Source organism: Hemiscyllium ocellatum, chromosome 16 (assembly GCF_020745735.1).
Source record: "Hemiscyllium ocellatum isolate sHemOce1 chromosome 16, sHemOce1.pat.X.cur, whole genome shotgun sequence".
NCBI classification, from domain to species: Eukaryota; Metazoa; Chordata; class Chondrichthyes; order Orectolobiformes; family Hemiscylliidae; genus Hemiscyllium; species Hemiscyllium ocellatum.
In genome coordinates this window covers 1,363,838-1,378,380 of record NC_083416.1, presented here as the reverse complement: position 1 = coordinate 1,378,380, position 14,543 = coordinate 1,363,838, and positions in this window count along the sequence as shown.

Sequence of the window (14,543 nt, the reverse complement as noted above, 5' to 3'; positions counted from 1 at the left end):
TATTCCAGTCTTCTTGAAATGAATGGTAACACTACATTTGCCTTCTAAAAGGCCAACTGAACCTTAAGAGAATCCTGAACTAGGACTCCCAAGTGCTTCAGATTTCTGAAGCCTTTCCCCAGTTAGAAATTAGTCTATGCCTCTATTCTTCCTACCAAATTGCATAACCTCACACTTTCCCACATTGTATTCCATCTGCCATTACTTTGCCCACTTTCCTAGCCTGTCCATGTCCTTCTGCAACCTCCCAGATTCCTCACTACTACTTGCCCCTTCACCTAATGTTAGATCATCTGAAAACTTACCAACAATGCCCTCAGTTCCATCGTCCAGATCGTTAATGTGCAACATGAATAGCTGTGGTCCCAACATGGACCCCTGTAAAGCTCCACTAGTGACTGACTGCCATCCTGAAAAAGACCCCTTTATCCTCACCCTCTGCCTTCTGTCAGTCAGCCAAGCTTGCCAGTATCCATGTCAGTACCTTGCTTCTGATACCGTGGCTTATTATCTCATTCAGCTGCTTCCTTTGCAGCACTTTGTCAAAGACCTTCTGGAAATCAAAACATATCATGTCCACTGACTCTCCTTTTTCTGTATCCCGAATTTCCCTCAAAAACTCCTGCCATTGCTGCTTCACCACCTTCTCTGCTGGACTCGCTTTCCAATCAATTCTGGCTATATCCTCCCTCATGTCTTTATAGTTACCTTCACTCAATTGTAATACCATTACATCTGATTCCAGCTTCTCCCTCTCAAACTGCAGGGTGAATTCTATCATATTATGGTCACTAGTTCCTTGGGATTCCTTCACCTTGACATCCCTAATCAAGTCTGTCTTGTTTACATCACCAAATCCAGAATTGGCTATTTCCTAGTGAGGTCTATCACCAGCTGCTCCATAAAAATCATCTCGTACATATTTCATGAAGTTCTTTTCTTGAGGTCTGTTGCCAGATCTTTATTTACACTGTCCAACTGCATATGGAGGTCCTCCTTGATTATTGTAATCGTGTCTTTCTTACATGTCTTTTTCAATCTCCTGATTAATTTATTTCCCCACATCCTGACTACTGCTAGGATGCTTGTACACCACGCCCATCAGCGTCTTTTCTTCTTTGTGTTTCCTCAACTCTACCCACACAGATGCTACATCTTCCAAACATTATATCACTTCTTTCCATTGATTTAATTTAATTTCTTGCTAATAAGGTAACCCCTTCTGTTCAGCCTATTTGCCTGTCCTTTCAATAGGAGAAAGTGAGGACTGCAGATGCTGGAGATTGGAGTTGAAAATATGTTGCTGGAAAAGTGCAGGTCAGGCAGCATCCAAGGAGCAGGAGAGTCGACGTTTTGGGCATGAGCCTTTCTTCAGGAAGGATTCCTGAAGAAGGGCTCATGCCCAAAACATCGATTCTCCTGCTCCTTGTATGCTGCCTGTCCTTTCAATAGGACATGTATTCTTGAATATTTAGTTCCCTGATCCCCTTGCAACCACATCTCTGTGATACTCACATTATCGTACCTATCAATTTCGATCTGCACTACAAGCTCATTTACCTTGTTTCATATACTGCATGCATCTAAGTACAACACTCTCAATCCTGCATTGATTGTTCCCCACCGTCTCATAGTTGTCCCCTCATCTGCAATGCCTGAAGTAAATTTCTGACCTACTCTTTGTCCAACTATTTGTTCTGGAACCTTTAAATCGGATCTGCTGACCACCCCCATTTTTCCATAACTTTCATGTAACTGAACACCCCCCACCCCCACTATCCTGCTCAATATGGAGAACTTGTCTGGAACTTACATCCATAGCCATGCTGTCCCAATGCCTCTACATCACTGGACATCGACCCCTCTATGTAGAAACCTGGCTAGCTATATTCTTCCCACATATCCAATCTAGTTAGTTACTGCCCCATTAGTCTATTCTCAATCATCAAATGATGGAAGAGGTTATTGTCATTACTATCAAGTGGCATATACTCAGCAGTAACCAGCTCACTGATGGCCAGTTTGGCTTCCACCAGTCCATTCAATGCTAACCTGATTATAGCTTTGGCCTAATTATGGGCAAAGAGCAAATTAAGGAACTGACTTTTCTTGACACCAAGGCACCATTTCACAATGGCATCAAGGAACACTGAGAAATTTGAAGCAAATAAAAATCAGGGACAGCTCTTCACTGATAAAGTCAGACTTAACACAAGTGAAAATGGGTGTGTTACGACACGGGATAAACTCTCCTGCTTACTGTAAAACAACGACATAGAAAAGATTTATCCCATGCCGTAATCTGTGAAAATTTGAGAGGCCAAAAACTATTTAATGTAAAAATTAACAGCACTATTTCTTAAAGTATAACAGAGAACAATTAATTAACAACTATTTATAATCCTCTCTAACCTATCTTTTACGTTCCCTTCTATAATACTAATCCAATAAAATTCCCAATTACAATTTACAAAACTTCTGATCTCAAAACCAGGCAGCTTTCAGCTTTCTCTGTATTCTGGTCATCTTTTCTTCTTCTTGGTGATTCTGCTTCATGGGCTAGTGATCGATAAAGGTACCTTTCAAGAGAGCTATTTTTTCAGGCGGTCTTTCCATACTGGTAGCTTGGCAGTTCTCCTCTCAACTGATCAATCCTCCTCCGGTCTTATACCCCCAAAGCACTGGATTGTGTCATTGGCTTTTCAGATTGGCAATATACTAAATTCATTGGAGTTTGGTATTTTGGGGGGTATAATTTAAACTGAGTGGCCTAATTCAAATATGTTTTGTTGTTTCCAGGCAACCAGCTACCCCAGTAACTGGAGCACATGTCACTTTGTATCTTTTTTTCAGAACACTTGGTGCTGTCAGGTAGTTTTTGCTAGCTTTTAACTCTCTTGAAGGTACAGTACACCCACATCTTCACAACAGATAATGGTTGATGTTGAAGACATATCATCTCAGTTCCAGTACACCACAAGGTTGGTGTCCTTGCCCAATAATCTTCAACTGTTTTATCATTGATCCTCCATCAGGAGCAGAGATGCTTCTGATGATCACACAGTACTATTTGCAAGTGTTCAAATATGAAGCAATCTATGCTTGCAGGGATAAAGACTTCAATATTTAAACTTGGGCTTATAAGTAGCAAGTATTATTCATGCTCGTGAAAATGCCAAGCAATGAATATCTCCAATAATTAATAATCTAAACATTTCATCTTGACATTCAATGGCATTACTTTGAATGCCCAATCATCAACATTTTGAGCAATTACCTTTCACCAAAAACATAACCAGATGAGCCATGTGAGTACTATGGTGACAAAAGCAGGTTAAATGGAGGAAATTCTTTCAACCCCTGACTCCTCCAAAACTATCAATAATCTAGAAGGTAGATGTCAGAAGTCTGACAATCTACTCCCCACTTACTTGGATGATTCCAACTCCAATAACACTGAGGAAGCTTGACACCACCCAGGACAAAGCAACTAATAGGAGTCATAGAAACGTACAGCACAGAAACAGACCCTTTGGTCCAACTCATCCATGCCGACCAGAGATCTCAACCTAATCCAGTCCCATTTGCCAGCATACGGCCCATAACCCTCAAAACCATTCCTATTCATATACCCATCCATATGCCTTCTAAATAATGCAACTGTACCAGCCTTCACCACTTCCTCTGGCAGCTCATTCCATACACGTACCACCCTCTGCATGAAAAGGTTGTCCTTTAGGTACCTTTTATATCTTTTCCCTCTCACCCTAAACCTATGCTCTCTAGTTCTGGATTCCCCCACCCCAGAGAAAAGAATTTGTCTATTTATCCTATCTATGCCCCTCATAATTTTATAAACCTCTATAAAGGTCACGCCTCAGCCTTCGATGGTCCAGGGAAAACAGCCCCAGCCTATTCAACCTCTCTCTATAGCTCAAATCCTCCAACCCTGGCAACATTCTTGTAAATCTTTTCTGAACCATTTCAAGTTTCACAACATGTTTCCGTTAAGGAGACCAGAATTGCACAAATATTTCAACAGTGGCCTAACCAATGTCCTGTACAGCCGCAACATGACCTCCCAACTCCTATACTCAATGCTCTGACCAATAAAGGAAAGCATACCAAACATCTTCTTCACTATCCTACTTACCTGCAACTCCACTTTCAAGGAACTATGAACCTGCACTCCAAGGTCTCTTTGTTCAGCAATAATCCCAAGGACCTTACCATTGAGTGCATAAGTCCTGCTAAGATTTGCTTTCCCAAAATGAAGCACCTCACATTTATCTAAATTAAACTCCATCTGCCACTCCTCAGCTCATGGGCCCATCTGATCAAGATCCCGTTGTAATCTGAGGTAAGCTTCTGTCCTGGGTGGTGTCACTGTCTGCTACATCTCCAATTTTGGTGTCATCTGCAAACTTACTAATTATACCTCCCATGCTCATATCCAAATCATTTATATAAATGACAAAAACTAGTGGACCCAGCACCGATCCTTGTGGCACTCCACTGGTCATAGGCCTCCAGTCTGTAAAACAATCCTCCGCCTCCACTCTCTGTCTTCTACCTTTGAGCCAGTTCTGTATCCAAATGGCTAGTTCTCCCATGAAATCTAACCTTGTTAACCAGTCTCCCATGTGGAACCTTGTCGAATATCTTACTGAAGTCCATACAGATCGCATTAACCGCTCTGCCGTCATCAATCCTCTTTGTTACTTTTTCAAAAAACTCAATCAATCGTGAGACATGATTTCCCATGTACAAAGCCATATTGACCATCCCTAATCAGTCCTTGCCTTTCCAAATAAGTGTAAATCCTGTCCCTCAAGATTCCTTCCAACAACTTGCCCATCATCAGCATCAGGCTCACCAGTCTATAGTTCCCTGGCTTGTCCTTACCATCTTTCTTAAAGAATGGTACGTTAGTCAACCTCCAGTCTTATGGCACCTCACCTGTGACTAACGATGATACAAATATCTCAGCAAGGGGCCCAGCAATCACTTCTCTAGGTTCCCACAGAGTTCTAGGGTACACCTGATCAGGTCCTGGGGATTTATCCACCTTTATGTGTTTCAAGACATCCAGCACTTCCTCCTTTATCTGATTCTGTAACTTGGTCAGAATTTCAAACACCACCATAAACATTCACCCCCTCCATCATTGGGACATAATGGCAGCAATGTTCATTATCTGCAAGATATAATGCAACAATACGCTAAGGTTCTTTCACATACCAAACCTGCAATCTAGAAAACAAAAGCAACAAAATATATGGGAACCCCAATATCTGCAAGTCCCTCTCCAAGTCAAATCTTTGACATTATATCACTATCCCTTAAATGTTGTGAGTCAAAATCCTGGAATTCTTTCCTTAACAAAATTATGGGTTTACCTACAGTATATCTGCATTCTGCAGCTCAATGACTGACATTAGAATGTAGTTCCATGAGTGCTCGCACAGAAATCAAACTCCGAATCATTGTTCAACCCTCTCTGAAGCATATGAGGAAATGGTCCTTTCACTAAACTCAGGTCCTCATTCAATTCACTCCCACAGTGCACCCCCATCAGATCAACTGCAGGATCCTGAGAAATAGGGGCCATTTCTCTGTAAAACATAGAACATTACAGCACAGTAGAGGCCCTTCAGCTCTTGATGTTGCACTGACCTTAGATTAGATTAGATTACTTACAGTGTGGAAACAGGCCCTTCGGCCCAACAAATTCACACCGACCCACCGAAGAGCAACCCACCCAGACACTTTCCCCTATATTTACCCCTTCACCTTACACAATGGGCAATTTAGCATGGCCAATTCACCTGACCTGCACATCTTTGGACTGTGGGAGAAAACCGGAGCACCTGGAGGAAACCCACGCAGACACGGGGAGAATGTGCAAACTCCACACAGACAGTTGCCTCAGGTGGGAATTGAACCTGGGTCTCTGGCACTGTGAGGCAGCAATGCTAACCACTATGCCACCGTGCCACCCACGACCTGTGGAACCAATCTGAAGCCCATCTATCCTACACTATTCCATTTTTTATCCATATGTTTATCCAATCACCATTTAAATGCTTTTAAACTTAGTGGGTCTACTACAGTTTGCAGGCAGTGCATTCCATGCTCCTACTACTCTCTGAGTAAAGAAACTACCTCTGACATCTGTTTTATATCTATCACCCCTCAGTTTAAAGTTATGTCCCCTCATGCTAACCATCACCATCCAAGGAAAAAGGTTCTCACTGTCCACCCTATCTAACCCTCTGATTATCTTATATGTCTCAATGAAGTCACCTCTCAACCTTTTTCTCTCTAATAAAAAGCTTCAAGTCCCTCAGCCTTTCCTTATAAGACCTTCCCTCCAGACCAAGCAACATCCTAGTAAACTAACTCTGAGCCCTTTCCAATGTTTCCACATTTTTCCCATAATGCGGTGACCAGAACTGCATGCAATACTCCAAGTGCTGCTGCACCAGAGTTTTGTACAACAGCAACATGACCTCATGGTTCCAAAACTCAATCACTTTACCGACAAAAGCTAACACACCGTATACTTTCTTAACAACCCTATCAGCCTGGGTGGCAACTTTCAGGGATCTATGTACAGGGACACCGACATCTCTCTGCTCATTTACATTGCCAAGAATCTTACCATTCGCCCAGTACTCTTTATTCCTGTTGCTCCTTCCAGAGTGAATTTACCTCACACGTATCCACATTAAACTCCATTTGACACCTCTCAGCCCAGCACTGCAGCTTATCCAAATCCCTCTGTAACCTACAATGTCCTTCAGCACTGTCCACAACTCCACCGACATTAGCTTCATCCGCAAATTTACTGACCACCCATTCTACGCTTTCTTCCAGGTCATTAATAAAAATGACAAACAGCAGTGGACCCAAAATAGATTCTTGCAGTACACCACTAGTAACTGAACTCCAGGATGAACGTTTCCCATCAACTACCACCCTTTATCTTCTTTCAACAGCCAATTTCTGATCCAAACTGCTAAATCACTCTCAATCCCATGCCTCCGTGTTTTGTGCAACAGTCCATCGTGGGAAACATTATTAAGTGCCTTACGAAATCCATATACACACCATATAAATTGCATTACCCTCATCCACCTGTCTGGTCACCTTCTCAAAAAACTCAATAAGGTTTGTGAGGCACGACCTACTCTTCACAAAACTGTATCGATTATCCCTAATCAACTTATTCAATTCTAGATGATTATAAATCCTATCTGTTATAACCCTTTCCAACAGTTTACTCACAACCAAAGTAAGGCTCACTGATCTATAATTACCAGGGTTGTCTCTACTCCCCTGCTTGAACAAGGGAACATTTGCTATCCTCCAGTCTTCTGGCACTATTCATGTAGACAATGACTCTGCCAAAGGCTCTGCAATCTCCTCCCTGGCTTCCCAGAGAATCCTGGGATAAATCCCATCTGGCTCAGGAGACTTATCTATTTTCACACTTTCCAGAACTGCCAACACTTCCTTCTTGTGAACCTCAAACCAGCCTAGTCTAGTAGCCTGTATCTCAGTATTCTCCTCGACAACATTGTCTTTTTCCAGTGTGAATACCAACAAAAAATATTCATTTATCATTACTCCTATCTCCTTCATCTCCATGTACAACCTCCCACTACTGTCCTGATTGGTCCTAATCTTACTCTAGTCAGTCTTTTATTCCTGATATACCTATAGAAAGCTTTAGGGTTTTTCTTGATCCTATCTGCCAAAGACTTCTGATGCCCCCTCCTGGCTCTTCTTCGTTCTCTTTTGCCTGGCTAGCTTCTATGTTGGGCGCCTCTTCTTGAAAATGCTAACAAAATTCATCATCAACTGCAAAATGTTAAATCAGCCCTTGGCAAATTAAGCAGAGAACCAGGATCTCAAGCTTAAGACTAAGGTAGTTGTTTACCAGAAAAAAGGAAATTGAATATTATGGACCATATCGCACAATCCTGCATTGGATTAACTAATTTCTTCTTTAATGAGTGCTGCTAATGTAATATCAAACTTAATGTTTATTCTTTTTGGGTTTATCATTTTACATATGGCAGTCATCTCATCTGCTATTAAACGATCCATAAAATGTACTGTGCTGCCATTGCATCCATACTTTAACAGATATCTCATATCAACAACAGTTTTTGGAATTGTAATTTATTAATACACATTCTAAGTGAGAAGGACAACTGAATAAGGAGCTGCTTAATACTACAATGGATGCATCCATTATAGTGGTAACAGTGTGCAAAACGATCGAGTAAAAATATGAGGAAATTCAGTGTTAAAGCTTCTCTGTCATTTCAATATACTGATCCTGAATCTCTGAAAAATATTATTAGTTAGCACCCACCTGTGGACATAATGTGTAAAAGCACACAGCAATTTTGCAAATAATTCATTTAACAATTGTTAGGTTCAACTGAAGAAAGCATGCATGGTATAAGCATGTATATTTGCCAGTTGGGAGAATGGCTTTTCACTTAGCAGCAACAAAATATATGTTTATAGCATTGTGAAGCTGCTTAACATCTTGAGGTGCACACAGTCCATTCATTGTGCTCTCTCCAGAAGAGGATGTCCCATGCATGCAGTGAAACAGCTGAGACAATGCTGCCCTAACGGCACAAAGCCCCATTATACCATGTTGCCTGTACAGTGTCCTTATTGAAAACTGGCTACAATATGTATGACTCTAGTTAGTGTCCCATGGTGGAGGACACATGACTATAGCCTTGAGGCATATTAATACAGTATTGTATTTCTATCCAATACATCTCCATTTTCATACCAAAGACAAAGTACTGCAGTATCATTTATTATTATCATTGTGAGATACACAAGTTCCTATGCACATAACTGTCCTCATGCATTTGCAATTTGTTATATTTTTGTCAGTCTCTGTCTGTGCGTTGATATACAAAGTTCAGTATCTTGCTTTCGTAGCTAAGTATCAGTTTTGTCGAGTTTCACAGAGGGTTTCTCGCTGTGAGGCCTAGCAAGATGATTTGACAATCTTACTAAACCATGCTCATTAATGTCCTGTTCTGCCTTTGTGGCACCCCTCTCACCAGATTCTAGCCTCATTCCTCTAGGAACTCGCCACTCACCGAATACCCAATGGAAATCCAGCATTGTTGTCACACAAGCCATCTTTAAAAGGCTGCTGAACACCAGGATGACTACTGGAGTTTTGAAACTGTGGGGATGCGGAGACATCGGCGTCCCACCAACGAAGAATGTACCACTCTACATTCCATTGCAACTTTCACATGAACCTCACTGACAGGGTCATTCATTGCATACCAATGTTAACCACTGGCTGCAGTGATGTATCTCCCTTGTATTGTGCAGGTGCCAATGAGATGCCCACAACCCATGTGGAGAATGAGCTCCTCCACAAGAAGGCGGTTCCTCACAATAAGAGAGTTCAGAGGCTTCAGGGGAAGTATCAGCAGGACTGCCTTCTTCAGCACCCACCAGCTCAGATCCTGAAACTTCAGTGGGAACATGGTGTTTAGAACAACTTGGGGAGCACCTCACTGTGATAGCTCTGCAGCTCGCTGCTGAAATAAAGCTCCAGGCTACAGAGAGTCAGAGGATAGCCAGACAGCAGGCACTGATAAAGTGTTGGGGAATCAACAGCTAAAAGTATGTTGTGCTTCTGTTCGCCGAGCTGGGAATTTGTGTTGCAGACGTTTCGTCCCCTGTCTAGGTGACATCCTCAGTGCTTGGGAGCCTCCTGTGAAGCGCTTCTGTGTTGTTTCCTCCGGCATTTATAGTGGTTTGTCTCTGCCGCTTCCAGTTGTCAGTTCCAGCTGTCCGCTGCAGTGGCCGGTATATTGGGTCCAAGTCGACGTGTTTGTTGATAGAATCTGTGGATGAATGCCACGCCTCTAGGAATTCCCTGGCTGTTCTCTGGTTTGTTATATAATAGTAGTGTTGCCCCAGTAGAACTCACGTTGCTTGTCATCTGCGTGTGTGGCTACTAAGGATAGCTGGTTGTGTCGATTCGTGGCTAGTTGGTGTTCATGGATACGGATCGTTAGCTGTCTTCCTGTTTGTCCTATGTCGTGTTTTGTGCAGTCCTTGCATGGGATTTTGTACACTACATTGGTTTCGTTCATGCTAGGAATCGGGTCCTTCATCCTAGTGAGTTGTTGTCTGAAAGCGGCTGTTGGTTTGTGTGCTGTTATGAGTCCTAGTGGTCGTAGTAGTCTGACTGTCAGTTCAGAAATGTTCTTGATGTATGGTAACGTGGCTAGTCCTTTGCGTTGTGGCATGTCCTCATTCCATTGTCTTTCCCTTAGGCATCTGTTGATGAAATTGCGGGGGTATCCGTTTTTGGTGAATACATTGTAGAGGTGTTCTTCCTCTTTTTGCAGTTCTGGCGTACTGCAGTGTGTTGCGGCCCTTTTGAACAGTGTCTTGATGCAACTTCTTTTGTGTGTGTTGGGGTGGTTGCTTTCGTAGTTTAGGACTTGGTCTGTGTGAGTGGCTTTCCTGTATACCTTTGTGGTGAATTCTCCGTTCGGTGTTCTCTGTACCATCATGTTTAGGAATGGGAATTGGTTGTCCTTTTCTTCCTCTCTAGTGAATCTGATGCCTGTGAGTGTGGCTTTGATGATCCAGTGTGTGTTCTCTATTTCTGTGTTTTTAATGATTACAAAGGTGTCATCTGCATATCTGACCGAAAGTTTGCGTCGAATTTGCGGTAAGGCTGTTTGTTCTAATCTTTGCATTACCGCTTCTGCTATGCATCCAGAGATGGGTCAGCTCATGGGGGTGCTGTTGGTTTGTTCTTATATTTGGTTGTTGAATGTGAAGTGTGTTGTGAGACACAGGTCCAGTAGTTTGAGTATGCAGTCTTTTTTGATAGGTTCCCAGTCTTGTTGTCTGTTCTGTATGTCCAGCAGGTTGGCAAAACCAACGTAGTGTACAAAATCCCATGCAAGAACTGCACAAAACGCTACATAGGACAAACAGGAAGACAGCTAACGATCCGTATCCATGATCACCAACTAGCCACGAAACGACATGACCAATTATCCTTAGTAGCCACACACGCAGATGACAAGCAACATGAATTTGATTGGGACAACACTACTATTATAGGACAAACCAAACAGAGAACAACCAGGGAATTCCTAGAGGCATGGCATTCGTCCACAGGTTCGATCAACAAACACATCGACCTGGACCCAATATACCGACCACTGCAGCGGACAGCTGGAACTGACAACCGGAAGCAGCAGAGACAAACCACTATAAATGCCGGAGGAAACAACACAAAAGCGCTTCACAGGAGGCTCCCAAGCACTGAGGATGTCACCTAGACAGGGGACTTTAACGTCTGCAACACAAATTCCCAGCTTGGTGAACAGAACCACAACAACGAGCACCCGAGCTACAAATCTTCTCACAAGCTAAAAGCTTCTATTTGTAATAATGATTTGCCTTAAAAGTTCTAAGATGTGGCAGACTAAAGGGCGCAGGAGGTGTGTGAATCACAAATTAAAAGATTGCAGGTATCATTACCTAACCTTGGAGTTGTTCTTGTCTAATCTTCTCGCCTGTCTTTGAACCGGGCTGTTTTTCTTTTAACTAATAAAACACTGTCAACTGCTTTGCTTATCTACTTTTGACTGATGTGAACACTACTAGATGGAGTAACATTAAATCATGTGGGGTTTGGGCAATGTGTACTAGTCACGTATATGAGGGCTATAAAATACACTGCTGTTAAGCTATAGTCAGAGATCTACTGAGACTCCACCAAAAGTAAGCTTGAGTGCTACTCTGGTGTGGACTCCAGATCTCTCGCCGGCTGAATTGAAATAAAGAGTGTGTTGAGACTGAAAATTCTGATGGTATGGAACTTTTTTGCGTCAACAGCACCCACTAAACCCAAGGAGGAGAGGACCCTGTGCTTTTGGCAATCAGGGACTTTGCCCAAATGCACGAGGCGGGACATGGGCACAGGCAGGTATGTGGCAAGCAATGACTCTCATAGCATAGAGGATCCAAGAGTGCAGCTAGGATTGTGGGGATCTAGTTACCTCCAGGCACGGATTGGTAACTGCCATAGACAGCTGGGTCCAGTACGTTCAGGGTCTGATGGAATATGTAGTGATTGTAAAAAGATCAGTGACCTTTACCTCAGAATATGAGTTCCCTGATTGGGGCTGTTAATCTGGCTGATCTGGCTGAGAGATAGAGGAGTGTCAGATATATTACTACTATGACAGCTAACTCTGAAGGGGCAGTACTAAAGTAAAGGACTGCTCATGTATAAATAAAGATTGCCTTGATGATGGGATAGTGGCCTCTGTGGAGTTATTTCAGAATACACGCACAGAAGTTTGGTTCAGACGCTCACTCTGTTGTTCTAGCCACTGGTCCTTATGACCGAAGGTATGATGACAGAGGTATGTGGAACTCAGCACTCACTCCGTGGTGCCTCTTCTTTACAAAGAAATAAGGTGGTGCCAGGTGATTCCTGATGAAGGACGTATGCCTGAAACATCGATCCTCTTGTTCCTTGATGCTGCTTGACCTGCTGTGCTTTTCCAGTGCCATGCCTTTTGACACTGGTGCCAGGAGATACCAGGCCAGAGAATGAATCACAGACAGACCCAGCAGAAGTCTCCTCTTAGGACAGTCCTGGGGTCAGGGCCAGGCTGGACCCTCCAACTCCATTTTACTTGTACCACCACCTTCCTCCCACCCCCACCCTAACTTTTAGAAGTTCAAGCCGAGGAACATGTTTGTACTGTCACAAATGCCTGTAGGTCACGTGACCAAACTTCTAATGCCAAAAATCCCCACTGTCAAGCAGGATCTCTCCAACTGGTGCTGGACTACTACTGCTGCAATTTGTGGAAGCAAAATGAACAATGGGTTCTGATTCTATCATCGTCCCTCTTTGTCAAATATCCCTATTCTTTCCCTGTTCTCATTGTTCAAAAGTGTTGGTCTTGAATAAAGTGGTCAATAATGTCTGGACCAGGAAGCTAATGCATTAGGATCACAAGAAATTAGGTCGGTGTGCAATGTTCTTGCCTAGTAAAGGACCTCAGGTCAGGGGGTTTTGTAGGCTCCTCCCTCACAAACTGAGATCCATTCTGTGTGTGGTTGCAGTGACTTTCCTTCTCATTGCACAGTTTTGATTCCCAACATGAAGGATGGCTCACTTTGGGCAGTGGATTCCAACCTCCACTTCTACATGTCAGTAAAACCCTGAACATCTGGATCCCCTTCCTCATGGAAACCATGGACACCCATGATTGAGAACACCTGTCTATGGCCAAGTCCCTGGACTGGTATCAGAAGGTGAATTTGACTTACTGTGCCAACCTGATGGACAGATGCCTCGGTGGACATCAATAAGGACTACTCTCCTAAGACTTTCAGACACGGTTCTGTGTTAGCTACACGAGCAGTGTGTTTGCTGCAGAAGCTGCTAGCATATGCAGTAGATGTGAGATTGGCATAGCATGGTGCCATCGAGCAAAATGTATAACTCTTCACTGAGGACTGACTGTGCTCATATGCAGGGCAAGGTAATGCAAGACAGTATATGAACTGTTTCTACTGCATTGACATCATTCTGTAGGTACTGTAACCAGTGATGTAGTCTCACCAATGCCTTGTACAACTGAAGTATAACCTCCATAGTCTTGCTTTCAATTACACTCACAATAAAACATAACATTCTATTATGTTTCCTGACTACATTTGATTTGATTTATTGTTATCACATGTACCTAATTACAGTGAAAAATGTTGTTTTGCATGTACAGTCAAATCATAACATACTAAGATATAGAGACCATAGGATGTTTGGACAGTGCAAGGCATGCAGGATTATAGCAAGATCAACACTGGATTTGAAATTAGAGAGGTTAATTCAGCATTCTGATAACGGGGTATATGTTTTTTAAGCTTCTGTGTCTTCTGCCTGACAGAAGAGGTTGCAAGAGATTATAACTGGGGTGGGAAGAGTCTGTGATGATGTTGGATGCCTTCCTGTGGTAACAAGAAGTGTAGATGGAATCAGTGGATGGGAGGTTGGCTGTGTGATGGTCGAGGCTGTGTTCACGACTTTCTGTAGTTTCTTATGGTCTTGATCAGAGCAGTTGCCATATCAAGCCATGACACACCCAGATAGTATGCTTTCTATAGTGCATCTGTAAAAGTTAGTGAGGGCCCCTAAGGGCATGCTGGAGTTCCTAAGCATCTTGCTGTGCTTTCTTGACCATCTGTGTGGGAGGACCAGGACAGATATTGATTATTGTCACTCCAAGGAATATAATGCTCTCGACCCTCTCCACCGCAGTTCCACTGATGTAGATAGGGGCTTGTCCTCCTACTTTCTTTCTAAAGTCAACTATCAGTTCTTTAGTATTGCTGACATAGAGGGAAAGATTGTTATCCTTGCACCACCACACCAAGCATTCTATCTCGTTCCTGTAATCTGACTCATCATTGTTTAATATCCAGCCTATGAC